This window comes from Caretta caretta, chromosome 7, assembly GCF_965140235.1.
Source record: "Caretta caretta isolate rCarCar2 chromosome 7, rCarCar1.hap1, whole genome shotgun sequence".
NCBI classification, from domain to species: domain Eukaryota; kingdom Metazoa; phylum Chordata; order Testudines; family Cheloniidae; genus Caretta; species Caretta caretta.
Window position 1 is genome coordinate 51,375,768 of NC_134212.1, and position 26,797 is coordinate 51,402,564.

Here is a 26,797-nt window from a genome sequence, read left to right on the forward strand (position 1 = left end):
CCATCCCCTCTGCATGCAAACCATTGGAAAAACAAGGAAAAAACAAGAAAATCCCTCACTTCATCACAGAAACTCAATACCATCACCCTGTTTGATGCCTACCCCATGCCTAGGACCGATGACCTTAGACAAGTTGGGTGGCGCCCGCTACCTCACTATTATGGATCTCACCAAAGGCTACTGGCAGGTGCCTTTGGACCCAGAGGCCAGGGTGAAGTCTGCCTTCACCACCCCAACAAGGCTCTTCAAGTTCCTGGTCCTGCCTTTTGGCCTCAAGGGGGCCAATCTTCCAGCACCTGGTGGATCAGTTACTAAGGGGGATGGAGGACTTTGCTCTAACGTATATTGATGATATCTGTGTGTTTAGCCAGACCTGGGAGGAACATGTGTCCCAGGTGAAGAGGGTGCTCGGTCACCTCCAGGATGAAGGACTGACTATAAAAGCTGGAAAGTGCAAGGTGGGGATAGCAGAGGTGTCATATCTGGGCCACAAGTTGGTGGGTGGCCACCTAAAGCCAGTGCTGGCCAAAGGGGAGGCAATCAAGGGTTGGCCCACTCCACAGACTAAAAGCAGGTCCAGGCTTTCATTGGGATGGCAGGGCACTACCGGAGGTTTGTGCCACTCTTTAGCTCCCTGGCAGCTCACCTGATGGAGCTTTGTAGGAAGGGAAAGCCAGAGAGGGTGGTATGGACCGAGCAGTACCATAGGGCTCTCTGTCCGCTGAAGGGGGCACTCATCCAAAGCCTGGTGCTGGTAAACCCGAATTTTAACAAACCCTTCCTGGTGTTCACCGATGCCTCAGACATAGGGCTGGGCGCGGTGCTGACGCAAACTGATACAAAGGGGGAGAGACACCCCATTGTGTACTTGAGCAAGGAGCTGCTGCCCTGGGAGCAGCACTATGTGGCCATAGAGAAGAAATGCCTGTCTCTGGTGTGGGCCCTTAAAAAGCTGCAGCCAGATCTATTTGGGTGGCGCGTCACTGTGTACACTGACCATTCGCCCCTGACGTGGCTACACCAAATGAAAGGGACTAATAACAAGATCCTGAGGTGGAGCCTGCTCCTCCAGGGTTATGACATGCAGGTGGTCCATGTGAGGGGGAGTGCCAATGTTACCAACCTTCACAGACTAGGTCAGCTCCCAGACAGCTGCACTGGGCAACGCAGTATGGGAAGGAGGTGAGTAGCCCTCCGTGGTGAAAGAACAGGTTAAGGACTATTTAGAAAAGCTGAACATGCACAAGTCCATGGGTCCAGATCTAATGCATCCAAGAGTGCTGAGGGAGTTGGCTGATGTAATTGCAGAGCCATTGGCCATTATCTTTGAAAACTTGTGGCATTCAGGGGAGGTCCCGGACAATTGGAAAAGGCAAATATAGTGCCCATATTTTAAAAAGGGAAGAAAGAGAACCCAGGGAACTACAGACCAGTCAGCCTCAGTTCAATCACTGGCAAAATCAAGGAATCCATTTTGAAGCACTTGGAGGAGAGGAAGGTGATAAGGAACAGTCAACATGGATTCACCAAGGCCAAGTCGTGCCTGACCAACCTGTTTGCCTTCGATGATGAGATAACTGGCTCTGCGGATATGGAGAAAGCAGCGGATGTGATATATCTTGACTTTAGCAAAGCTTTTGATACTGTCTCCCACAGTATTCTTGCCATCAAGTTAAAGAAGTATGGATTGGATTAATGGACTATAAAGTGGATAGAAAGCTGGCTAGATTGTTGGGCTCACTATCAATGGCTCAATGTCTAGCTGGCAGCCAGTATCATGTGGAGTGCCCCAGGGGTCAGTCCTGGGGCCAGTTTTGTTCAACATCTTTATTAATGATCTGGATGATGGGATGGATTGTACCCTCAGCAAGTTCGCAGATGACACTAAAATGAGGGGAGAGGTACGTATGCTGGAGGATAGTGATGTTCCACTATCTCCCGGAGGATGTCCGCGGCGGCCGAGCACTACTCGGTCCCCGAGCGGTCCCGCTCCTCGAGGGTGGTGTTGAAGTCCCCGCCCAGGACCAGGCATTCGTGAGGATCTAAGGTGCCGAGGAAGGCGGATGCCTGCTGATAGAATCGCAGCCGCTCCGGGCCCGATGTCGGGGCATAGACGTTAACGAGGTTGACCACGAGCCCCTCCATACAGACCCAGAGCTGCAGCACGCGGCCTGGCACAGACTCGGCGACCCCCAGCTCCTCGGGCCGAAGGTCGGGGGAGAACTGCGTCGCCAATCCAGACGTACAAACTGTGAGATGGCTAAAGTAGACCCTGTCCCCCCAATCCAGCCGCCAGCTGTCTTTGGAGGCCGGATCCGTATGGGTCTCCTGCAGGAAGACCATACGGTACCCCCCCTCCCGAAGGAAGTAGAGCACCTGGGGCCTGCGGAGACCCATCCTACAGCCCCTGGTGTTCAATGTTGCGAAAATCAGTGGTGCCATGAGGAGGGCTGGGGGGGATCCTCGCTGGCAGGGACGCACGTGGCCCCCATTGGGCCACGCCGCAAACCGTGACCTACCCCGTAGGTGAGCAACGAGTCACGGAAACCGCAGACCCACTGGTAGGCTGTGGCGGCCTGCTTTCCAGTCCTTTTACCCTCCCCCATAAAGGCCCTTGAGGCCCGGAGGATCTGATGAAAATCCCCCCATCACTGGAGAGCAAGCTGTACCTTGTTGCGGGAGCCACGGACATCTTCTAAAAACTCCCGCAACTTCTCTCACAGCTCATCAGTGGGTGGGGTTACTGTCTCCTGGTCATCCCCTGACGGGGCCCTTGGTACAGCCCCGTGGCCCACCAAGACGGGCAGGCAGGGTACAGCCACGTGGCCCACCTCAAACCCTGGGGCAATAGGGAGCGGCGGAGGGAAGATAGCAGCCCCTAGTGGGTCGGGACAGGCAAACACAAAGGCCGCTCCCTGGGGCTCATCTGCTGGAAAAGGGAAGGAGACAGCCCCAGGAGCGGCAATAACATCGCGGGAGGTGGATGGGATAGGGACAGGGTCAGCATCAAGGGCAGGACCGGGATCAGGGACAGGGACAGGGGCAGGGGCAGAGGTGAGATTCTGGGCTTCAGAAGCCAAGCAGCTGGATGGTGGCACTTCCCGATCAGGCTCAAGGGTTGAAGGGGTGGGGAGGGGGCTCTCAGCGATGCCAGGCGCAGGCTCCATGGTGGGTTTGGCAGCCACGGCATCAGGAGGTGGACTATCTTCTTTAGGGCCCCCACCCGGGAAGGAGGTCAATTGCGCCACACCAATGAGGGGTGCCCCTCGTGGCTCAGGTCCCGGCTGCATGGCACTGGCCATCACCTCAACAGGCTCGGCGGCCGTCAGCGGGTTGCCTTCTGCGGCCGGGTTGATGGAGGAGTCCAGGGGCTCCTCGGAGGTGGGAGCGGAAGCAACGGTTACGGAGAGGGAGCATAGGGAAAGGGGGGCTGGAGTGAGGTCGGCCAGATCGAGGCCCGCTGGCAAAGGGTCATCCTCCCCCTGGGTGACCGGGGTCAGACCTAAGGCCTCGATCTCCTCGTATATGGAGGGGAGATCGCTTTCCACCACCCCGGGGTTCTCCCCACTGGCACCCGACGCGACGGTTGCCTTGGGGCTTACAGAGGCTTCAGATGGTACCAGGGCAGGAGCAGCTCCCTCAGGGGCCTCGGTGGGGAGGGACTGCCGTGGAGGGGAGATACTACCTTCCAGTGCTGCCACATCTTCCCCAGCCGGCACCGGTGGATGGAACACACCCATGGGCAAAGCGGAAGGCTCGGCATCAGTGCCCCCCTTCCTGGTCTTCCAGGAGACCTCTGCATCGGATGGGAGGAGCGGAGCTCGAGCCTTCCACTTACCCCGCTACCCCTGTACTAGGGCCCAGCCCTCCATGGCATCATCTGGGGGCTGGCTAGCAGGGGTCGGGTCAGGGGGCAGAGGCGATGGCTCAGGGACTCGGGGGGGTAACGATGAGGCAGCATGAGAGAGGGAAGATTCCCTCTGGGGCGGGCCCTCTCCCATGCCCGGCGGTGTCCCTGCCGCACCCTCCTCCACAGGCCCCGCCAGATTGCAAGCAGCGGAAGTGGGGCTCTCCCACTTATCTGGGCATAGTGGGGGAGGTGCCCCTTGGGCCCAAGCGGGAGCAGTGGTGGGCTGGGAAGGAGGAGGGGTGGCTTCGGGGGCTGGGCAGCAAGGTGCGCCAGCGATGACAGGGCCAGCACCCTGCTGGGGCTTGGGGGTCCCAGATGCCCCTCCTTGCCCCTCCGGACGTGCCCCATCACCTGGCAGAGGTAGCACCGGGCCTCCTCCGTAGAGTACTGCACCTGGTAATGGGCCCCCTGGTAGGGGACCAAGAATGACCCCTTGAGCGCCTCTCCGTCACGTGCAGGTGGTGGCAGTTGAAGCTGCACTTGCTGGCGAAACGAGAGGACGTGACGGAGGACGAGGTCTTTGCAGCCCAATGGGAGAGGGCTGACAACAGAGATGGGTTTCCCCAGGGTGGAGAGGGCGGGTAACAGGGCGGCATTGGGAAGAAAGGGAGGGACAGAGGTCAGGACCAGGCGGATGCCCAGGTCCTCTAGAGGCTCTAGGGGGACAAACATGCCCCCCACCGCCACGCCCTTCTCCACCTCCTCCTGGGCGGTGGCCTCCGATGCTAAAAAGAAGACAATCTTTCCGTACATTTTGGAGGCCGCCACAATGGCCATGGGCCCCACCACCCTCACCAACACCCGCACGTAGGTCTCCACATGAGGCGAGGCGGGCACCAGGAGGCAACGGACGCCGTGCTTCCTGGTCAAGGTCAGGAAGGGGCCCCGGCCGCTATAGATGGTAGCAGAGGTGGTGGGCGGGAGAGATGACATAGCGGCAGGCAGGGGGGCTGCCGCCACCTGGGCGTACACCCTGGGCGTACATCCAGTCCGGAGGAGGTTCTGGTAGAAGACCGGCAGCCCAGAGAGATCTCACGGAAGACCTCTTGGATGGAGATAAAGGAGCTGCCGGTCATTTCTGAGCCCTTGGAAGTGGCACAGGAAGGCATGCGCCAGTAAGCTCCACGCCGGACTACCTGCACCATAAAGGAGCCTCTGCAGTGCCTGGAGGTGGAAGACATGGACCTGAGTGTGCAGACACTTCAGGCCCTGCCCTCCCTCTCCAGGGGTAGATGGAGAACCCCTGCAGGGACCCAGTGCAGTCCTGACCAAAAGAACTCCAGAATCGATGTCCGGAAGTTGGCCAGGAAACCAGGGGCCGGGACCAGGGTGTTGAGCCAGTACCAGAGCATGGACAGAACTAGTTGATTAAGTGCCAGCACTCTCCCTCGAAGGGAGAGGCATCGGAGTAGTCCTTTCCATTTCCGGAGCCGCTCTATCACCCTGCCCTCTAAATTGTGCCAGTTCTCCGGCGGAGAAGGATGCGTGGCAGAAAGGTAAATGCTGAGATAGAACAGCGGACCCACACTCCACCGGATGGCCTGAAGCACGGGTGGGAGGGAGCTCGCCTGCCAGCCATTACCAACCACCAGGCCAGAGCTTGACCCAGTTGATGCGGGCGGAGGAGGCTGCCGAATAGATGGCCTGGCAAGCTTCCACCTATGCCAAGTCGCCCAGGTTCAGGACCATGAGGAGCTCGTCGTCGGCCTATGCCGACAGGACCAGCCGCAGCTCCAGCTCCCGCAGCACCAACCCCGTCAACCTCCTGCAGAGGAGACAGAGGAAGGGCTCGATCACCAGAGCATACAGCTGGCCTGAGAGAGGGCACCCCTGCCGTACTCCTCACCGAAGCTGACCAGTTCGGTCAGGGTTCAGTTGAGCCTGACCAGACACTCTGCGGAAGCGTACAGCACCCGGAGAAAACCCACAAACTGGGGTCCGAAGCCAAACGCTCGTACAGTGCTCAGGAGATACCCGTGGTCCACCCTGTCGAACGCCTTCTCCTGATCCAAGGACAGGAGGGCGAACGACAGACCATCCCTACACCCAAGTTCCAAAAGGTCCCGGACCAGCTATAGATTGTCAAAGATGCTGCGGCCTGGGACGGCATAGGTCTGGCCTGGGTGGACCACGTCTGCCAGCACGGACGCTAGCCGCAGCGAGATTCCTTTTGCCACAACTTTGTAGTCCGTGCTGAGGAGCGAGACGGGACGCCAATTTCGTAAATCGCAGAGGTCCCCCTTCTTTGGCAATAAGGCGAGCACGGCTTGCCTGCATGAAAGAGGGAGGACCCCACTCTGCAAAGACTTGGCCCAGACGGTGACTAGGTCTGGGCCAAGGATGTCCCAGAACACGCGGTAGAACTCCACGGTCAGCCTGTCCATGCCAGGAGATTTATTGGTGGGCATGCAATGGAGGGCTTCCGAGAACTCAGCCAGAGTGAGAGGCAGCTCTAGCCGGTCTCGGTCGCCCGCGCTGATCATCGGGAGTTTGACCCAGAGCACTTGGCAAGCGTTAGGATCGGTCGGATCCGGGGAGAAAAGGCTTGCGTAGAAGGCTCTCGCCCTCCCGCACATCTCCACCGGATCCGTGAGGGGAGTGCCATCTTCTGCCAGAAGATTTCTTTTGGCCCAATCCTCTAATTTGTCTAGGTCCCTCTGTATCCTATCCCTACCCTCCAGCGTATCTACCTCTCCTCCCAGTTTAGTGTCATCTGCAAACTTGCTGAGGGTGCAATCCACACCATCCTCCAGATCATTAATGAAGATATTGAACAAAATTGGCCCCAGGACTGACCCTTGGGGCACTCCGCTTGATACTAGCTGCCATCTAGACATGGAGCCATTGATCACTACCTGTTAAGCCAGACGATCTAGCCAGCTTTCTGTCCACCTTATAGTCCATTCATCCAGCCCATACTTCTTTAACTTGCTGGCAAGAATACTGTGGGAGACCATGTCAAAAGCTTTGCTAAAGTCCAGGAATAACACGTCCACTGCTTTCCCCTCATCCACATAGCCAGTTATCTCCTCCATAGAAGGCAATTAGGTTAGTCAGGCATGACTTGTCCTTGGTGAAACCATGCTGACTGTTCCTGATCACTTTCCACTCCTCTAAGTGCTTCAGAATTGATTCCTTGAGGACCTGCTCCATGATTTTTCCAGGGACTGAGGTGAGGCTGACTGGCCTGTAGTTCCCCGAATCCTCCTGTTGGGGACACTGGGCATGGCCACTAGGTAACTCGAGGGGATGGAAGACCACGAGTGTGGATGAAGCCCTCTCGCACTAGGCCCAAGTGTCCTTGGCCCCCCTTCCCCCGCCTGGAGGCACTCGCAGCAGTTATGCGCACTAGGCCCAAGTGTCCTTGGCCCCCCTGCCTGGAGGCACTCACAGCAGTTATGCTGAGGATCTGCAACAATATGTTGCAGAGTCAGACTGCCTGAAACTAAACAAGGCCAAACAGGGCAGATATGGAAGAACAATGCTGAATAAAGCAGCTTTATGTATAGTTTAACAAATGATACAGAGAACAAGGAAACTAGCTGGTAACTGGATTGGCTAGCTATATGGATACTTAGGGCAGCTTGCTATTGGATAAGTATGCTGAAGAAAGGATGTGTTGGGAACACTGGGGCATGGCCACTAGGTAACTCGAGGGGATGGAAGACCACGAGTGTCGATGAAGCCCCCTCGCACTAGGCCCCGGTGTCCTTGGCCCCCCTCCTCCTGCCTGGAGGCACTCACAGCAGCTCTGCGTGCTAGGCCCAAGTGTCCTTGGCCCCCCCCGCCTGGAGGCACACACAGCAGTTATGCTGAGAATCTGCAACAGTATGTTGCAGAGTCAGACTGCCTGAAATTAAGCAAGGCCAAACAGGGGAGATATGGAAGAACAATGTTGAATAAAGCAGCTTTATGTATAGTTTAACAAATGATACAGAGAATCAGGGAACTAGCTGGGAACTGGATTGGCTGGCTATATGGATACTTGGGGCAGCTTGCTATTGGATAAGTATGCTGGGAAAAAGGATGTATAAAAGCCTGTGTAACTTCCTGCTCTGTTGTGCAGGATTTGAGATTTTATTCTCCCTGTACCTTTTTGCAGCTGCAAATAAACTTTTCTGCTTCTCCACCCCGTTGTGATTATTGGGTGAAGCACACCGGGTAACGAACCAACTCAAGCTGTTGTTCAGCCTCTCGGCACTGGGTGCCGGCAACAGCTTTTGGCGTCCCTGGGTGGGCTCGAGGCTGCAATTTAGCCTTGCCCGGACCCCTCCTGGAGGTCGAGGATTGCAGCGAGAACCGACGCCCAGCGCGCACCGGTGAGTTCATCGGGGGCCTCGGAGGAGACGCGATTTGATCGACCCCAGAGGGCACAACGGTGCAATGCACTCATATAGTGGAGAAGCTGTTGTGGACGGCGGTGAAGAACCGGTCCCTTAGACGTGGGGGAGGAGCAGCTGCAGGCCACGGTGAAGAACCGGACCCTTGGATAAGGTAGGAACCTATTAAAATCCGGATTATATGCTCTGTTGGAACCTGGGGACGCCCAGAGTTACCCTGTAGGTATGGGACAGGGACAGAGCTCGGGGGTTAGGGCACGGTGTACGCCCCTAGAGTGCATTCTAGCAAACTGGAAGGTATTTGGTGCGGATCCGATGACTAAGAGCCAATTAAAACGATTCTGTACAGTTGACTGGCCTCAATATCAACTAGAGGACCAGGAGTGGTGGCCACCAGGAGGGTCAATTAATTACAACACGATCCTTCAGTTACTCCTGTTCTGTCAGAGAACAAGGAAATGGAATGAACATATGTATGCGCATTTGTTTCTGACTTTATGTACTCGACCAGATATTTTACAGCGCTGTAATCTGACTCCGACTGGTTCGGTAGCAGCTAATGTTAGTCCCCAGACCCCCACCCCCACTGTAATGGCAGAGCCGGTGTCCCCTTCGGCCCCCAGACCCCCACCGTATAAGGGTAGGATGCCTCGGGTTACAGAGATTGCCCCCTCGGTGGTACTCTATCCTTTGCTTACCGAGACGGTTGTGGCTTGCCCAGGGGCAGACGGACGTCAGGCTACCACTATGCAAGTTTAAACCCATGTGCCATTCAATCCAATAGACTTAGCAGCTTTTAAAACACAGGCTGGGGAATTCTCAACCAACGCAAGCAGGTTTATATCAGTCTTTGAGGGGTGCCTCAGTAGTCACAAGCCGATTGAGACGACTGTAATATCCTCCTGAGAACCCTGTTGTCTGAGGTGGAGAGGGATCAGGTTACAGCTAAGGCAAGGGGAGCGTCAGCTTTCAAGCGAAAGAAAGGAAGCTATCTGTCAAGTTCCTACCCCAAGTAACCGTAAGCGGCTCAGGGCATTTCTGGGTATGGCAGGCTTTTGCAGGATATGGATCCCAGAGTTTGGACTGTGGGCTAAACCCCTGTATGACTGTGTAAAAGGAGCGGATCATGACCCCTTCTATTGGACTCCAGAGGCTGACAGGGCATTTAAAATCCTGAAAAGAAAATTGATGGAAGCCCCGGCTCTGGGCCTGCCGGATCTCTCTAAGCCGTTTCAGTTGTATGTACATGAACGAAGGGGGGTGGCCCTAGGAGTGCTTACACAGATGTTAGGAGCATGGAAGCGTCCTGTGGCTTATTTTTCTAAGCAATTGGATCAGGTTGCAAAGGGTTGGCCGGCATGTTTACGGGCGGTCGCAGCTACTGCCCTATTGCTTGAGGAAGCCGAGAAGCTAACATTGGGAGGGGTTATGCAAATCTATACTCCCCATATGGTCCGAGCCTTATTGGATGCAAAGGGAGGGCTTTGGCTCACCCAGGCTCGGATTGCTCGGTACCAGGCTAAGCTGTTAGAGAACTCTGAAGTCACCTTACAGCCTTGCCCCTCCCTTAACCCAGCCACCCTCTTGCCAGAAACAGAGGAACAGAAACATGACTGTTTAGAGATCATAGATGTCCAGTACTCCAGCCGTCCGGATTTAAAGGATGTACCCCTCCCAAATGCAGATCATGAGTGGTACACTGATGGTAGCAGTACTGTAATAGATGGGCAAAGGAGGGCGGGTTATGCTGTTGTGACCCTCCATGACACTGTGGAAGCTGAAGGTTTGCCTGCTGGGACCTCTGCCCAGCTTGCCGAACTAATAGCCCTGACCCGTGCACTTGAACTGTCAAAAGTAAAGCGGGTCAACATTTTTACTGATTCAAAGTATGCTTTTGGTGTGCTGCATGCTCATGCTGGCCTATGGAAGCAAAGGGGAATGCTGACAGCCCAAGGCTCCCCAGTCAAGTACGGGCCCCAAATCCTCCGGCTCCTAGAAGCCATACAACTCCCCTCGGAAGTGGCGGTGGTACACTGTAAAGCCCATCAAAGGGAGGATCAAGATGTGGCCAGAGGTAACGCCCGGGCAGATAGAGAGGCTAAGCATGCTGCCACCCTGCCATCCCCTCAGGCTGAGAACGCCCATATGCATGCCCTTATCCCATCAGAAAGGGAAACTTCCAACCCCTCAGTACTCTGGGGAGGAGAGACAGCTAACTGACAAACTCTGTCTCCGGGAAAAGGAGGGATGGCTCCATTCCCCAGAAGGGAAGGTCCTCCTACCAAAGGGCCTAATCCGGCCAGTGCTGCAGAAACTACATCAAACCACTCATGCTGGCAGGGAAACACTTATCCAGCTAATGGGAAAATACTTTATCACTTCCGGACTCCGACCCCTGGCTGCCCAGGTACAAGCGCACTGCTTAGTCTGCCAAAAGAATAACCCCCGACCGGGACATCCTGTGCCACCAGCTGCCCTAGAACCCACTCCGGGCCCCAGACGGGTGTGGCAAATAGACTTTACTGAGTTTCCCCGGACCCAAGGGTTCAAATATCTCCTTGTTATAGTGGATCGGTTCAGCGGATGGCCAGAAGCCTTCCCATGCCGTAACTGCACTGCCAGGACAGTGGCCCTCAAGTTTGTTAAGGAGCTCATTCCTCGCTTTGGACTCCCCCTGTGGATGGAATCTGACAATGGGACACACTTCACGTCAAAAATCATTCAAAGCATCTCACATGCCTTACAGATCCCCTGGAAACTCCATACACCCTGGAGACCGCAAGCCAGTGGTGTAGTGGAGCGTACCAATCAGACCCTTAAACGGCATCTCTCAAAAGTGTGCCAAGAAGCCTCACTGCGATGGCCTGATGCTTTGCCCCTCATCCTACTCCGTATCCGCGTTCTCCCAAAGGGTAGATTAGGGCTCAGTCCCTTTGAAATTATGTTTGGAAGGGCATGGCCCATGAATGGCACCCCGGTTCTGTCAGGGGAATGGGAGTTGGGTAATGTTTTTTTGTCACAGTATATGTGTTCCCTGTCTGCTGTTCTCTTGTCTCTTCACAGGTATACCAAGGATTCCCAGCCTCTCCCCTTGGACTCTCCCGTTCACTCCTTACAGCCCGGTGACTCTGTGCTTGTTCGTACCTGGAAAGACGAGCCTCTCCAGGAAAAGTGGAAAGGACCCTATACCGTCCTGCTGATCTCTCATACAGCGGCAAAGATCGAGGGACACAAGAACTGGACCCATCACTCTCATCTGAAGGCAGTAACCGCCCCCTCGTCAGCAGAACAGTGGACCGTCCAACCTGCTGACTCCTCATCTAGTGACGATCTCGGGCTAAAGCTACTGTTTAAAAGACACAAATAGCGGGCACCTTAATGCTAAAATGGGCCCACCCAGGTATTGGAGACCTTGGGTTGGGAAGACTTTGGTAATAATTAATTGGGTAACATTGTTATTCTTTGTATTGGTATTTCCAAACTGTGCATATCGGGAGCATAACTCCTTTGTTTTGCTTGCGCACCATGTTGCTAATTTAACAAACCAGACTGATTGCTGGGTATGTGCTCCAACTCCACTATCCCCCAAAACGGGAATGCCCCTTGACATGCTGCCCCTGACCCTAGCAGAATTAGCCGCCACCAAAGAGCAGGAAAGAACGAACTCACCGTTCTGGAACAAGACCTCTTTACAGCAAGCCACCTATCAGGACCAGGAGTATTCAGTTGCAGTACTCACTGAGGGAGTGTTATGTTTTACCCGAAACCAATCTGATCCCTATGGGCATCCTGTGGGAAAGAGCTCCTGTGTTATTACACAGTGGGCTGATGGGTATTGGATAAAAACCAACAGGGGAGGCCAATAGTGTGGGTGTAATGGTTGCTCCCCTTTTAGGGAAACACTTACAAATAATCTTACCACAAAAAAAGGGGTTTGGAAATGTAACTTGCCGTCCAGTTAATATCTCCAATGTAGCAAGCCAATGGTGGGTTTGTAGTGGTCCCTATGGCGAGTGTAATTTGAACGGCACAATTAGAAATGCCCCCACTTGTACCCAATCAGGAGGATGGGATGCCCCCTTTGGGGCATATAAATTATTTAAAAAAAAACAGCCAAAGCAGCCCTAAATATCCCAGGAATCCCCTTAAGAAACAGTCCTTACTGGGCCCTACAGGGTCACTATTTTGTATGTGGCCGACAGGCTTACAAGGTGCTGCCAGCCAACTGGACAGGTAGCTGTTATATAGCTCGTGGAGTTCCTCATCGTTCCATAACTGCCACACTGCCCAAAGGAAAGATTAGAAATGCCCGAGACAGCTCTGTTGAGTCACGAGAAAAGACCCTGCGGCGACTGACTAAGGCATTGGAGGGCAATATGAAAAATGCCCTCACAACCGAGAAGCTGGTAGGGTGCTCTGTCCTGGGAATAGCGCCACTGTTTACTGGGCCAGCCATGGCATGCATAGGCCGCTATACTATAAGGCTGCAGATGGTACTTGAGAAAGTGGCCTTAAAGTTAGAGGACTCGGTTAGTGATTTAGGGTCAGCAGTAAAAACATTAAATAAAGAGGTACAGCAGCTCAGGACGTTTTCCCTCCAAAACAGGCTGGCTTTGGACTATCTCTTGGCATCCCAAGGAGGGGTTTGTGCCCTCATCGGGCCCCGCTGTTGTGTATATGTAAATGATAGCAGTTATGAGATCTATGACAAGGTGGTACAGGCTGAGGCCCATGCCCGAGCCGGAGCACAGGTTGCCTATACTGCCCCAGAGAACGATTGGTTGCAAACCTTGTTTTCAGGCTGGGGTTTGTCGTCTTGGCTTGGTGGTTTATTTAGCCTGCTATTGAAATTTCTTTTTCCTGTATTGCTTGTATTACTGGTATTATGCTGTGCAGTATCATGTGTTAGGGCCCTTTTGCAAAAGTTAATAAGTCCTTCTCTTCAGGCTATCACAAAGTGCTTATGCAAAGTCATATTGTAAAAAAATAAGTAGCCCAAGTGAGAAAACTCAGAGCCAAGGCTGTTGAGTGTTCTCAAAGGGGGGAGTTGTTGGGAACACTGGGGCATGGCCACTAGGTAACTCGAGGGGATGGAAGACCACGAGTGTCGATGAAGCCCCCTCGCACTAGGCCCCGGTGTCCTTGGCCCCCCTCCTCCTGCCTGGAGGCACTCACAGCAGCTCTGCGTGCTAGGCCCAAGTGTCCTTGGCCCCCCCCGCCTGGAGGCACACACAGCAGTTATGCTGAGAATCTGCAACAGTATGTTGCAGAGTCAGACTGCCTGAAATTAAGCAAGGCCAAACAGGGGAGATATGGAAGAACAATGTTGAATAAAGCAGCTTTATGTATAGTTTAACAAATGATACAGAGAATCAGGGAACTAGCTGGGAACTGGATTGGCTGGCTATATGGATACTTGGGGCAGCTTGCTATTGGATAAGTATGCTGGAAAAAAGGATGTATAAAAGCCTGTGTAACTTCCTGCTCTGTTGTGCAGGATTTGAGATTTTATTCTCCCTGTACCTTTTTGCAGCTGCAAATAAACTTTTCTGCTTCTCCACCCCGTTGTGATTATTGGGTGAAGCACACCGGGTAACGAACCAACTCAAGCTGTTGTTCAGCCTCTCGGCACTGGGTGCCGGCAACAGATGTATAAAAGCCTGTGTAACTTCCTGCTCTGTGTACAGGATTTGAGATTCTAATCTCCCTGTACCTTCTTTGAAGCTTCAAATAAACTTTTCTGCTTCTCCACCCTGTTGTGATTATTGGGTGAAGCACACTGGGTAGCAAACCCACTCCCCCCCCCCCCCCCCCCCCGTTGCTCGCCTCTGGCACTGGGTGCCGGCAACAGCTTTTGGAGTCCCTGGGTGGGCGACAAGGCTGCTATTTAGCCTTGCCCGGACCCCTCCTGGAGGTCGAGGATTGCGGTGAGAACCGTCGCCCAGCGTGCACCGGTGAGTCCATCGGGGGCCTCGGAGGAGACGCGATTTGATTGACCCCGGAGGGCACAACAGTGCAACGCACTCATATAGTGAAGAAGCAGCTGTGGGCGACGATGAGGAACCAGTCCCTTGGATAAGGTAGGAACCTTTTGAAATCCAGATTGTATGCTCTGTTGGAACCTGGGGACGCCCAGAGTTACCCTGAGGTATGGGACAGGGACAGAGCTCGGGGGTTAGGGCACAGTGTACTCCCCTAGAATGCATTCTAGCAAACTGGAAGGTATTTGGTGCAGATCCGATGACTAAGAGTCAATTAAAACGATTCTGTACAGTTGACTGGCCTCAATATCAACTAGAGGACCAGGAGTGGTGGCCACCAGGAGGGTCAATTAATTACAACACGATCCTTCAGTTACTCCTGTTCTGTCAGAGAACAAGGAAATGGAATGAACATATGTATATGCATTTGTTTCTGACTTTACAGTGCTGTAAAATATCTGGTCGAGTACATAATCTGACTCCGACTGGTTCGGTAGCAGCTAATGTTAGTCCCCAGACCCCCACCCCCACTGTAATGGCAGAGCCAGTGTCCCCTTCGGCCCCTACACCCACACCTTGTAAGTCCCCACTGGTTGGCCTATACCCCTTAATCACCGAAACTAAAGTTGCCCGGTCTGGATCGGGCAGGCGTCCGGCCACGAATATGCAGGTTTATACTCATGTGCCCTTTAATCCTGTGGATTTGGCTGCTTTCAAAGCGCAGGCAGGAGAGTTTTCCACCAACCCAAGCAGGTTTATTTCAGTTTTTGAGGGATGTCTTAGCAGCCACAAGCCGGACTGGGATGATTGTAACATCCTCCTGCGAACCCTATTGTCTGAGGTTGAAAGACAACAGGTTGTGTCCAAGGCAAGGGAGAAGGCACAGAAACGGTACGACCGGGATTGTATTAATGTCCCTGATCCGGATGCACAAGTCCCCCGAGCAGACCCCAGGTGGGATCCAAATAATCATGGGGATATGACCCGCCTTACCTCCTATAAGGAGTTGCTTTTGCATGGACTCCATCACTCGGCTGTCTGACATAATAATTGGGCAAAGCCATATGAAGTAATGCAGGATTTAAAAGAAAGCCCAGGGGCCTTTCTACAGAGTATTCGGGACACAATTCAACAGAACACTAATGCAGACCCTGATGATCAGGCAACTGAGTCAATTATTAAGGGAATTTTTACGAGCAGAGCAGCCCCTGATATTAAGAGAAAGTTACAAAAAAAGGAGGATTTAATGAGCATGACCATGGCACAAATCTTAGAGACTGCAAACCGAGCTTATAGTCTGAGAGAGACAGAGAAGGAGAGAAAGCAAGTGAGACTGATGGTAACAGCGGTACAGGCTGGCACTAAGGGAAATGGCCGGGGAGGAAGGGGCAGTGGACACGAACGTCCGGGCTTGCAGGAGAGACGACTGGGTCTCAACCAGTGTTCCTTGTGTCAACAAGAGGGACACTGGAAAAATGAGTGCGCAAAGAGGAAAGAAAAGGGGGGTGCCTCTATGATGGTGATGGCGGAGCAGGAATAGGGGTGTCAGGGGAGACGGACCACCCTACCCCCGGAACCCCGAGTAAAGATGCAAGTGGGAAGCTCAGAAATAGATTTTTTAGTGGACTCTGGAGCGGCACGAACTGCCGTAAATCGACCCCTTCAGTTGCCAGTAGCAGATTCCCTTACTGTGGTGGGAGCCACAGGCAGAGACACCAAGTGCCCAGTGTATGCCCCAGCGGAATGTGCTTTGGGAAATAGGACTATATCCCACAAGCTGGTATACCTCCCTGAGTCTCCAACACCTCTGTTAGGACGGGATCTGCTTTGTCGCCTCGGTGCCACCCTGCATTTTACTGAGGATGAAATAACCCTTACCTTACCCCCTGAGAATGCATGGATCATGACCCTTTCAGTTGAGCCCTCAGCTATGCAAGCCCCAGAATGGAGCCCATGGGAAGACCAGGTGTACCCCCTCGTGTGGGCATCAGGGATCCCAGGAAGGGCCACCCACCAGACGCCCATTACTATTCAGCTCATACCAGGGAAAGGCCCAGTGCAAGTAAAACAGTATCCAATCAAGAGGGAAGCCAGAGAAGGTTTACAGGAAACTATAGATCGATTCCTAACGTATGGTATTCTCCGGGAATGTCAGTCAGCCTGGAACACTCCCATTCTACCCGTACAGAAGCCTGATGGCACGTATCGGCTGGTACAGGACCTAAGGGCAGTCAATGAACAGGTTAAGACTCTGCATCCTCTTGTCCCTAACCCGTATACCTTATTGGCTTCTATAGGGGGACAACATACCCATTTTTCAGTCCTCGATCTGAAAGATGCTTTCTTTACCATCCCAGTTGCCATCCCGTCACAGGAGATCTTCTCCTTCAAGTGGGAGGACCGAAATAGGGTTAAAAAGCAACTTTGCTGGACAGTGTTGGCCCAGGAATTTAAAAACTCCCCCACCCTCTTTGGCCAGGCTCTGGCCAGGGACCTAGAGGAGTGGGATAATGAGAAGGCACTCCTTCTGCAGTATGTAGATGATTTGTTAATTGCCACTGTGGGCCAAATCCCCTGCCTTAATGCCACCGTGAGCCTCCTGAATTTTATTGGACTCCGGGGATATCGGGTAGCACGGAGTAAGGCTCAAATGGCCCTCCCAGAGGTATGGTACCTTGGGTTTCACATACGGCAAGGGGAGCGTCAGCTTTCAAGCAAAAGAAAGGAAGCTATCTGTCAAGTTCCTACCCCAAGTAATCGTAAGCGGCTCAGGGCATTTCTGGGTATGGCAGGCTTTTGCAGGATATGGATCCCAGAGTTTGGACTATGGGCTAAACCCCTGTATGACTGTGTAAAAGGAGCAGATCATGACCCCTTCTATTGGACCCCAGAGGCTGACAGGGCATTTAAAATCTTGAAAAGGAAGTTGATGGAAGCCCCGGCTCTGGGACTGCTGGATCTGCACAGCTATAGACTAGGGACCGAATGGCTAGGCAGCAGTTCTGCGGAAAAGGACCTAGGGGTGACAGTGGACGAGAAGCTGGATATGAGTCAGCAGTGTGCCCTTGTTGCCAAGAAGGCCAATGGCATTTTGGGATGAATAAGTAGGGACATAGCGAGCAGATCAGGGACGTGATCGTTCCCCTCTATTCGACATTGGTGAGGCCTCATCTGGAGTACTGTGTCCAGTTTTGGGCCCCGCACTACAAGAAGGATGTGGATAAATTGGAGAGAGTCCAGCGAAGGGCAACAAAAATGATTAGGGGTCTGGAACACATGACTTATGAGGAGAGGCTGAGGGAACTGGGATTGTTTAGTCTGCGGAAGAGAAGAATGAGGGGGGATTTGATAGCTGCTTTCAACTACCTGAGAGGTGGTTCCAGAGAGGATGGTTCTAGACTATTCTCAGTGGTAGAAGAGGACAGAACAAGGAGTAATGGTCTCAAGTTGCAGTGGGGAAGGTTTAGGTTGGATATTAGGAAAAACTTTTTCACTAGGAGGGTGGTGAATCACTGGAATGCAGTACCTAGGGAGGTGGTAGAATCTCCTTCCTTAGAAGTTTTTAAGGTCAGGCTTGACAAAGCCCTGGCTGGGATGATTTAATTGGGGATTGGTCCTGCTTTGAGCAGGGGGTTGGACTAGATGACCTCCTGAGGTCCCTTCCAACCCTGATATTCTATGATTCTGATTCTATGATCTCTCTAAGACGTTTCAGTTGTATGTACATGAACAAAAGGGGGTGGCCCTGGGAGTGCTGACACAGCTGTTAGGAGCATGGAGACATCCCGTGGCTTATTTTTCTAAGCAACTGGATCAGGTTGCAAAGGGTTGGCCGGCATGTTTACGGGCGGTCGCAGCTACTGCCCTAGTGCTTAAGGAAGCTGAGAAGCTAACATTGGGAGGGGTTATGCAAATCTATACTCCCCATATGGTCTGAGCCTTATTGGATGCAAAGGGAGGGCTTTGGCTCACCCAGGCTCGGATTGCTCGGTATCAGGCTAAGCTGTTAGAGAACTCTGAAGTCACCTTACAGCCTTGCCCCTCCCTTAACCCAGCCACCCTCTTGCCAGGAACAGAAACATGACTGTTTAGAGATCATAGATGTCCAGTACTCCAGCCGTCCGGATTTAAATGATGTACCCCTCCCAAATGCAGATTATGAATGGTATACTGATGGTAGCAGTACTGTAATAGATGGGCAAAGGAGGGCAGGTTATGCTGTTGTGACCCTCCATGACACTGTGGAAGCTGAAGTTTTGCCTGCTGGGACCTCTGCCCAGCTGGCTGAACTAAGAGCCCTGACCCATGTACTTGAACTGTCAAAAGGAAAGCGGGTCAACATTTTTACTGATTCAAAGTATGCTTTTGGTGCGCTACGTGCTCATGCTGGCCTATAGAAGCAAAGGGGAATGCTGACAGCCCAAGTACCCCAGTCAAGTACGGGCCCCAATCCTCCGGCTCCTAGATGCCGTACAACTTCCCTCGGAAGTGGCGGTGGTACACTGTTTGTTAAGGAGATCATTCCTCGCTTTGGACTCATGCCGTAACTGCACTGCCAGGACAGTGGCCCTCAAGTTTGTTAAGGAGCTCATTCCTCGCTTTGGACTCCCCCTGTGGATGGAATCTGACAACGGGACACACTTCACGTCAAAAATCATCCAAAGCATCTCAAATGCCTTACAGATCCCCTGGAAACTCCATATGCCCTGGAGACCACAAGCCAGTGGTGTAGTGGAGCGTACCAATCAGACCCTTAAACGGCATCTCTCAAAAGTGTGCCAAGAAGCCTCACTGTGATGGCCTGATGCTTTGCCCCTCGTCCTACTCCATATCCGCGTTCTCCCAAAGGGTAGATTAGGGCTTAGTCCCTTTGAAATTATGTTTGGAAGGGCATGGCCTATGAATGGCACCCCGGTTCTGTCAGGGGAATGGGAGTTGGGTAATGATTTTTTGTCACAGTATGTGTGTTCCCCGTCTGCTGTTCTCTTGTCTCTTCACAGGTATACCAAGGATTCCCAGCCTCTCCCCTTGGACTCTCCCGTTCACTCCTTACAGCCCGGCGACTCTGTGCTTGTTCGTACCTGGAAAGACGAGCCTCTCCAGGAAAAGTGGAAAGGACCCTATACTGTCCTGCTGATCTCCCATGCAGTAGCAAAGATCGAGGACACAAGAACTGGATCCCTCACTCTCGTCTGAAGGCAGTACCTGCCCCCTCGTCAGCAGAACAGTGGACCATCCAACCTGCTGACTCCTCATCTAGTGACGATCTCGGGCTAAAGCTACTGTTTAAAAGACACAAATAGCGGGCACCTTAATGCTAAAATGGGCCCACCCAGGTATTGGAGACCTTGGGTTGGGAAGACTCTGGTCATAATTAATTGGGTAACATTGTTATTCTCTGTATTGTTATTTCCAAACTGTGCATATCGGGAGCATAACTCCTTTGTTTCGCTTGCGCACCGTGTTGCTACTTTAACAAACCAGACTGATTGCTGGGTATGTGCTCCAACTCCACTGTCCCCCAAAACGGGAATGCCCCTTGACATGCTGCCCCTGACCCTAGCAGAATTAGCTGCCACCAAAGAGCAGGAAAGAACGGACTCGCCGTTCTGGAACAAGACTTCTTTACAACAAGCCACCTATCAGGACCAGGAGTATTCAGTTGCAGTACTCACTGAGGGAGTATTATGTTTTACCCAAAACCAATCTGATCACTATGGGCGTCCTGTGGGAAAAAGCTCCTGTGTTATTACACAGTGGGCTGATGGGTATTGGATAAAGACCAAAAGGGGAGGCCAGCAGTGTGGGTGTAATGGTTCCTCCCCTTTTAGGGAAACTCTTACAAATAATCTTACCACAAAAAAAGGGTTTGGAAATATACCTTGCCGTCCAGTTAATATCTCCAATGTAGCAAGCCAATGGTGGGTTTGTAGTGGTCCCTATGGCAAGTGTAATTTAAATGGCACAATTAGAAACGCCCCCACTTGTACCCAATCAGGAGGATGGGATGCCCCCTTAGGGGGCATATGAACTGTTTGGAAAAACAGCCAAAGCAGCCTTAAATATCCCAGGAATCCCCTTAAGAAACAGTCCTTACTGGGCCCTACAGGGTCACTATTTTGTATGTGGCCAAAAGGCTTACAAGGTGCTGCCAGCCAACTGGACAGGTAGCTGTTATATAGCTCATGGAGTTCCTCATCTGTCAATAACTGCCACACTGCCCAAAGGAAAGATTAGAAATGCCCGAGACACCTCTGTTGAGTCACGAGAAAAGACCCTGCGGTGACTGACTGCGGCACTGGAGGGCAATATGAAGAATTCCCTCACAACTGAGAAGCTGGTAGGGTGCTCTGTACTGGGAATAGTGCCACTGTTTACCGGGCCAGCCATGGCATGCATAGGCCGCTATACTGTAAGGCTGCAAATGGTACTTGAGAAAGTTGCCTTAGAGTTATAGGACTCGGTTAGTGATTTAGGGTCAGCAGTAAAAACATTAAATAAAGAGGTACAGCAGCTCAGGACGTTTTCCCTCCAAAACAGGCTGGCTTTGGACTATATCTTGGCATCCCAAGGAGGGGTTTGTGCCCTCATCGGGCCCCAATGATGTGTATAGTAAATGATAGCAGTTATGAGATCTATGAAAAGGTGGTACTGGCTGAGGCCCATGCCCGAGCCGGAGCACAGGTTGCCTATACTGCCCCAGAGAGCGATTGGTTGCAAACCTTGTTTTCAGGCTGGGGTTTATCGTTTTGGCTTGGTGGTTTATTTAGCCTGTTACTGAAACTTCTCTTAACTGTATTGCTTGTATTAATGGTATTATGCTGTGCAGTATCATGTGTCAGGGCCCTTTTGCAAAAGTTAATAAGTCATTCTCTTCAGGGCTATCACATAGTGCTTATGCAAAGTCCTATTATAAAGAAATAAGTAGCCCAAGTGAGAAAACTCAGAGCCAAGGCTGTTGAGTGTTCTCAAAGGAGGGAGTTGTTGGGGACGCTGGGCATGGCCACTAGGTAACTCGAGGGGATGGAAGACCACGAGTGTTGATGAAGTCCCCTCACACTAGGCCAAGTGTCCTTGCCCCCCCTTCTCCCCACCTGGAGGCACTCACAGCAGTTATGCGCACTAGGCCCAAGTGTCCTTGGCCCCCCCGCCTGGAGGCACTCACAGCAGTTATGCTGAGGATCTGCAACAATATGTTGCAGAGTCAGACTGCCTGAAACTAAACAAGGCCAAACAGGGCAGATATGGAAGAACAATGCTGAATAAAGCAGCTTTATGTATAGTTTAACAAATGATACAGAGAACAAGGAAACTAGCTGGTAACTGGATTGGCTGGCTATATGGATACTTAGGGCAGCTTGCTACTGGATAAGTATGCTGAAGAAAGGATGTATAAAAGCCTGTGTAACTTCCTGCTCTGTGTACAGGATTTGAGATTCTAATCTCCCTGTACCTTCTTTGAAGCTTCAAATAAACTTTTCTGCTTCTCCACCCCGTTGTGATTATTGGGTGAAGCACACCAGGTAGCGAAACACCCCCCCCCCCGCTGTTGCTCACCTCTGGCACTGGGTGCCGGCAACACTCCTTCTTCCCTGTTTTAAAGATGGGCACTACATTAGCCTTTTTCCTGTCATCCGGGACCTCCCCCCATGGCCATGAGTTTTCAAATATAATGGCCTGGTACCCTGGTGAGCAAGGCTCAGACTCTGCTCCCTTGTTGGGTCAAAACTGTGCAAGGGGGAGACCAAGCGCTCCCCAGCCAGCCCCAATGCCCCCCAACCGTACCTCCCAACCAGCCCTGTCATAAATATTAAGGGAAGGGTAAACCCCTTTAATATCCCTCCTGGCCAGAGGAAAAATCCTCTCACCTGTAAAGGGTTAAGAAGCTAAAGGTAACCTCGCTGGCACCCGACCAAAATGACCAATGAGGAGACAAGATACTTTCAAAAGCTGGGAGGAGGGAGAGAAACAAAGGGTCTGTGTCTGTCGGTATGCTGCTTTTGCCGGGGATAGAACAGGAATGGAGTCTTAGAACTTTTAGTAAGTAATCTAGCTAGGTATGAGTTAGATTATGATTTCCTTAAATGGCTGAGAAAAGAACTGTGCTGAATAGAATGACTATTCCTGTCTGTATACCTTTTTTGTAACTTAAGGTTTTGCCTAGAGGGATTCTCTACGTTTTGAATCTAATTACCCTGTAAGGTATCTACCATCCTGATTTTACAGAGGTGATTCCTTTACTTCTATTAAAAGTCTTCTTGTAAGAAAACTGAATGCTTTTTCATTCTTCTCAGATCCAAGGGTTTGGGTCTGTGGTAACCTATGCAAATTGGTGAGGATTTTTACTAAACCTTCCCCAGGAAGTGGGGTGCAAGGGTTGGGAGGATTTTGGGGAAAAGACGTGTCCAAACTACGTTTCCCAGTAAACCCAGTTAAAGTTTGGTGGTGGCAGCGGAAATCCAGGCTCAAAGGATAAAATTAATTTGTACCTTGGGGAAGTTTTAACCTAAGCTGCTGAAAGTAAGCTTAGGAGGTTTTCATGCAGGTCCCCACATCTGTACCCTAGAGTTCAGAGTGGGGGAAGGAACCTTGACATGGTGGCAGAGTGGTGGGATTAACCTGAAATCATTTTGAGATCAGTTTGAGATTTTTTGAACCAGAAATACAGATTTTAAAAAAGAATTTTTTTTCCTTTGGCGCTGCTCAAAAGGAGGTCCAACTGAAAGCAGCTAGTTTTTTCTCTGCTTTGGGGCCAGAGCAGAGACAAAAGGGGATTATCTTTGTGAATTGCAGGTTTTCTTTGCCTGGAGGCAGGGTACTTAACCTCCTGCAGGGAAATTCACAGTCTTCACAAACCAGAAGTTTTTTTTCCCCCTAAAAGTAAATAGGGGGGGTGTTCTACCCATTTGCCTGGAGACAAAAGTGGCAGAGGGTTTTTTTTAGGATTTTGATTTTTTTTTTTTTTTTACAAGGAGCACAGGTTTGAAAAGGAATTTTTTTTCCTTTGGGCTACTGGTAAGCAGGTTTCCAAGTAGTTAGAGGTTTTTTGCTTTGATTTGGGGCCAGAGCACAGACAAAGGGAATTGTCTTTTTCTATAGGCTGACAATCACTATCAGAGAATAGGAATCCTATTCCAGCTACAGCAAAATTTTACAGCCAAGTTTTATTTGTTTATTTCTAAACCTCGGGTGTAAAGTTAGTTAAAAACAGAGAGGTTAGGATGACAGAATCCACAGCACAACAAAAGATGGAATTAGCCAGATTTCAGGCTGAGGAAAAACAAAAGGAACATGAAAGACAGATAGAACTCATGCGGCTGGAGAAGGAGGTACAGGAGGCTGCCCACAGGAGGGAAATGGAGGCAAGGAAGCATGTGGAGGAGGAGAAGGAAAAAGAGAGGAAGCATGAACTGGAGATGGAGAAGGTAAAGGCTCAGCAGAATATACCAACAAACCCTAGCAATCCTTCTCCAGGTACCACTTCCCATCCCAGAAAGTTCCCCACCTACAAGGCAGGCGATGTTACGGAGGCCTTCTTAGAAAATTTCAAAAGGGCCTGCCTTGGGTACAACATCTCTACTGACCAATACATGGTAGAGCTGAGGCCGCAGCTCAGTGGACCCTTAGCTGAGGTGGCGGCTGAAATGCCTAAAGAACACATGAACAAGTATGAACTGTTTAAATCCAAGGCGAGAATCAGAATGGGGATAACACCCAAGCAGTCTCATCGGAGGTTCAGAGCCCTAAGGTGGAAACCAGATGTGTCATTTACCCGACATGCCTACCACATTGTGAAATATTGGGATGCCTGGATATCAGGAGCAAGTGTTGAATCTCCAGTAAATTTGCCCTTCCTATTGCAAATGGAACAATTCTTAGAGGGTGTTCCTGAGGAAATAGAAAGATACATCCTAGATGGGAAGCCCAAAACTGTAATCGAGGCAGTGGAGATTGGAGCCAGATAGGTGGAGGTGGCAGAGAAGAAGAAAACTGGTCGCAGTTGGAGCGGAGACCAGAAGGGACCACCCCAGACCACACCCTATTACCGGGGGCCGCCCAAAGCCCTACCTACCTCCCAAAGAACCCTCCAGACCCCTTATCGTCCCACCACCCTGTTCTTCAGCAACCCACCTCACTCCAGTGACCCGTCAGCTGGACGATGTTTTAAATGTAACGAGCTGGGGCATGTAAAGGCCAACTGCCCCAAGAACCCCAACAGATTACGGTTCATTGCACAGGAATCACACCAGAGGTCCACAGGCCCAGATACCTCCCAGATACCCTTGGAACAGAAGGAAACTGTGAGTGTGGGCGGGAAGAAGGTCACCGCGTGGAGGGACACCGGAGCACAAGTGTCACCTATCCATGCTTCGTTAGTGGACCCCAATTTAATCAACCCAGAGATCCCAGTGACGATTCAACCCTTCAAGTCAAACTCTTTCGATTTGCCTACAGCCAAGTTGCCTGTCCAGTACCAGGGCTGTCAGGAACGTGGACTTTTGCAGTCTATGATGATTATCCCATCCCCATGCTGTTGGGGGAAGACTTGGCCAATCATGTGAAGTGGGCCAAGAGGGAGGGAATGGTCACCCGTAGCCAGGCTAAACAAGCCGTGAGGCCTAGCTCTGCTCCGGAAACTTCTATCAGGACCCGGTCAGAGGTGATAGACCCGGACCCCAGGCCAATGTCTGCAACAGCAGTAGTGGATCCAGTCCCAGAGACCCAGACGGAGCCAGTCCCAGAACCGGAACTAGCAGAACAACCAACACCAGACCCATTGCCAGCGCTGAATCCAGTGCTTGCAACACCAACACCAGAGGGCCCCACCGAACCTGAACCGGCAGCAGCCCATAATCCTACACAAGAGGCTCAGCCAGAGCCTGAACCCCAACATAGTGTCCCAGCGGAGAGCCGTTCACAGTCAATGGAAACAGCCCCATCCCCTACATCGCTTCCAGAGGGACCAAGCATAGGTCCACAATCCAATGAGGAACTGATGTCTCCAGCCTAAAGGGAACAGTTCCAGACTGAACAGGAAGCAGATGAAAGCCTCCAGAGAGCTTGGACGGCGGCATGGAGCAACCCACCGCTTCTCAGCTCTTCTAATCGATCCAGGTTTGTTGTAGAAAGAGGACTTTTATACAAGGAAACTCTTTCTGGTGGACACCAGGAAGACTGGCATCCTCAGAGACAGTTGGTAGTTCCAACTAAATACCGGGCCAAGCTCTTGAGCTTCGCCCATGATCACCCTAGTGGCCATGCTGGGGTGAACAGGACCAAAGACCGTTTGGGGGGGTCATTCCACTGGGAGGGAATGGGCAAGGATGTTTCTACCTATGTCTGGTCTTGTGAAGTATGCCAAAGAGTGGGAAAACCCCAAGACCAGGTCAAAGTCCCTCTCCAGCCACTCCCCATCATTGAAGTTCCATTTCAGCGAGTAGCTGTGGATATTCTGGGTCCTTTTCCAAAAAAGACACCCAGAGGAAAGCAGTACATACTGACTTTCATGGATTTTGCCACCCGATGGCCGGCAGCAGTAGCTCTAAGCAACACCAGGGCTAAAAGTGTGTGCCAGGCACTAGCAGACATTTTTGCCAGAGTAGGTTGGCCCTCCGACATCCTCACAGATGCGGGGACTAATTTCCTGGCAGGAACTATGGAAAACCTTTGGGAAGCTCATGGGGTAAATCACTTGGTTGCCACTCCTTACCACCATCAAACAAATGGCATGGTAGAGAAGTTTAATGGAACTTTGGGGGCCATGATACGTAAATTCATACGTAAATGAGCACTCCAATGATTGGGACCTAGTGTTGCAGCAGTTGCTCTTTGCCTACAGAGCTGTACCACATCCCAGTTTAGGGTTTTCCCCATTTGAACTTGTATATGGCCGTGAGGTTAAGGGGCCATTACAGTTGGTGAAGCAGCAATGGGAGGGATCTACACATTCTCCAGGAACTAACATTCTGGACTTTGTAACCAACCTACAAAACACCCTCCGAACCTCTTTAGCCCTTGCTAGAGAAAACTTACAGGATGCTCAAAAAGAGCAAAAAGCCTGGTATGATAAACATGCCAGAGAGCGTTCCTTCAAAGTAGGGGACCAGGTCATGGTCTTAAAGGCGCCCCAGGCCCATTAAATGGAAGCATCGTGGGAAGGGCCATTCACGGTCCAGGAGCACCTGGGAGCTGTTAATTATCTCATAGCATTCCCCATCTCCAATCGAAAGCCTAAGGTGTACCATATTAATTCTCTAAAGCCCTTTTATTCCAGAGAATTAAAGGTTGGTCAGTTTACAGCCCAGGGAGGAGAGGACGCTGAGTGGCCTGAAGGTGTCTACTATGAAGGGAAAAGTGCTGGTGGTGTGGAAGAGGTGAACCTCTCCATGACCCTTGCGCGTATGCAGCGACAGCAGATCAAGGAGCTGTGCACTAGCTACGCGCCAACATTCTCAGCCACCCCAGGACTGACTGAACGGGCATACTACTCCATTGACACAGGTAATGCTCACCCAATTAAAGTCCAACCTTAGCGGGTGTCTCCTCAAGCTAAAACTGCTATAGAC

At 51.8% G+C, this 26,797-nt stretch overlaps 2 long non-coding RNA genes across 2 annotated transcripts in view; one reads left to right on the forward strand and one right to left on the reverse strand.

The window, feature by feature from the left end:
- LOC142072755 (uncharacterized) overlaps nucleotides 1–26,797 on the reverse strand; it is a 38,601-nt gene that overhangs the window by 6,608 nt on the left and 5,196 nt on the right. The gene's annotated exons all lie outside the window — the stretch shown is intronic.
- On the forward strand, nucleotides 7,173–21,722 carry LOC125639461 (uncharacterized). The gene is made up of 2 exons (XR_012669311.1): nucleotides 7,173–14,330; nucleotides 19,232–21,722. It is a non-coding gene; the product is annotated as an uncharacterized LOC125639461 (long non-coding RNA).